Here is a 2,500-nt window from a genome sequence, read left to right on the forward strand (position 1 = left end):
CACTTCATGGGGGGGAAAAAGGACTCTGTCGTTTTTTAGCACCTGGCGCCCATAATGCGGGGAAAGTGGAGGAACGTCCCCCACTTCATGGGGGGGGGGGGGGGGGGGAAGGACTCTGTCGTTTTTTAGCACTTGGCGCCCATAATGCGGGGAAAGTGGAGGAACGTCCCCCACTTCATGGGGGGGAAAAAGGACTCTGTCGTTTTTTTCAACCGCCGCTTCGTGCCCAGGGTAATGTAACTCGCTTCGTGCCCAGGGTAATGTAGCTCGCTTCGAGCATAGCTCCGTACTCGATGCGCGATCTCGGGCGGAAAGGTACCCGGCGAGCACTGCTCTCCGCGGCGCTCCGAACGCGCCGAAATCACCGCCGCACGCACGTAGCTCCGTGCTCCGACCGCTTTCACCGGCCAAACTCACCCGCCTGGTTCTCCCCTCCACGGTCATCGATTCGGCTGGGGTCCCGCTCCACGTAGCTCCGTACTCGGCGCGGGAAAGTAGCCGGCGAGCACTGCTCTCCGCGGCGCTCCGAACGCGCCGAAATCACCGCCGCACGCACGTAGCTCCGTGCTCCGACCGCTTTCACCGGCCAAACTCACCCGCCTGGTTCTCCCCTCCACGGTCATCGATTCGGCTGGGGTCCCGCTCCACGTAGCTCCGTACTCGGCGCGGGAAAGTAGCCGGCGAGCACTGCTCTCCGCGGCGCTCCGAACGCGCCGAAATCACCGCCGCACGCACGTAGCTCCGTGCTCCGACCGCTTTCACCGGCCAAACTCACCCGCCTGGTTCTCCCCTCCACGGTCATCGATTCGGCTGGGCTCCCGCTCCACGTAGCTCCGTACTCGGCGCGGGAAAGTAGCCGGCGAGCACTGCTCTCCACGGCGCTCCGAACGCGCCGAAATCACCGCCGCACGCACGTAGCTCCGTGCTCCGACCGCTTTCACCGGCCAAACTCACCCGCCTGGTTCTCCCCTCCACGGTCATCGATTCGGCTGGGGTCCCGCTCCACGTAGCTCCGTACTCGGCGCGCGATCTCGCGCGGAAAAGTAGCCGGCGAGCACTGCTCTCCACGGCGCTCCGAACGCGCCGAAATCACCGCCGCACGCACGTAGCTCCGTGCTCCGAACTCTTTCACCGGCCAAACTCACCCGCCTGGGTCTCCTCTCCACGGTCATCGATTCGGCTGGGCTCCCGCTCCACGTAGCTCCGTACTCGGCGCGGGAAAGTAGCCGGCGAGCACTGCTCTCCACGGCGCTCCGAACGCGCCGAAATCACCGCCGCACGCACGTAGCTCCGTGCTCCGAACTCTTTCACCGGCCAAACTCACCCGCCTGGTTCTCCCCTCCACGGTCATCGATTCGGCTGGGCTCCCGCTCCACGTAGCTCCGTACTCGGCGCGGGAAAGTAGCCGGCGAGCACTGCTCTCCACGGCGCTCCGAACGCGCCGAAATCACCGCCGCACGCACGTAGCTCCGTGCTCCGACCGCTTTCACCGGCCAAACTCACCCGCCTGGTTCTCCCCTCCACGGTCATCGATTCGGCTGGGGTCCCGCTCCACGTAGCTCCGTACTCGGCGCGCGATCTCGCGCGGAAAAGTAGCCGGCGAGCACTGCTCTCCACGGCGCTCCGAACGCGCCGAAATCACCGCCGCACGCACGTAGCTCCGTGCTCCGAACTCTTTCACCGGCCAAACTCACCCGCCTGGGTCTCCTCTCCACGGTCATCGATTCGGCTGGGCTCCCGCTCCACGTAGCTCCGTACTCGGCGCGGGAAAGTAGCCGGCGAGCACTGCTCTCCACGGCGCTCCGAACGCGCCGAAATCACCGCCGCACGCACGTAGCTCCGTGCTCCGAACTCTTTCACCGGCCAAACTCAACCGCCTGGGTCTCCCCTCCACGGTCATCGATTCGGCTGGGCTCCCGCTCCACGTAGCTCCGTACTCGGCGCGCGATCTCGCGCGGGGAAGTAGCCGGCGAGGACTGCTCTCCACTCCAACGAGCTCCGTGCGTAATCCCGGGAGAGTTGGGGGGTGGAAATAAAATAAAAACATCTCTCTCTCTCTCTCTCTCTCTCTCTCTCTCTCTCTCTCTCTCTCTCTCTCTCTCGAACCCAGGCAATGCAGCTGCTCCTGGGCATGATCAGACACACGCACACAGCCTCCACAGAGCCAGGCTGCACACTCCTCCCCTCTACCCAGCCTACAGACACGCTGGCCCGGCCTACGCACACACTCTGGCCCTCCCTGGGAAGCACCAGCCCGGGTCTCACACTCCACCCCTTAACCCAGGAAACGCAGCTGCTCCTGGGCATGATCAGACACACACACACAGCCTCCACAGAGCCAGGCTGCACACTCCTCCCCTCTACCCAGCCTACAGACACGCTGGCCCGGCCTACGCGCACACTCCGGCCCTCCCTGGGAAGCACCAGCCTGGGTCTCACACTCCTCCCTTTAACCCAGGATAGGTAGCTGCTCCTGGGCATCAGCTGACAGACACACGGC

Source organism: Embiotoca jacksoni, unplaced genomic scaffold (assembly GCF_022577435.1).
Source record: "Embiotoca jacksoni isolate LCO1_2020_lvr unplaced genomic scaffold, fEmbJac1.0.p SCAF_128, whole genome shotgun sequence".
Classification (NCBI taxonomy): Eukaryota; Metazoa; Chordata; class Actinopteri; family Embiotocidae; genus Embiotoca; species Embiotoca jacksoni.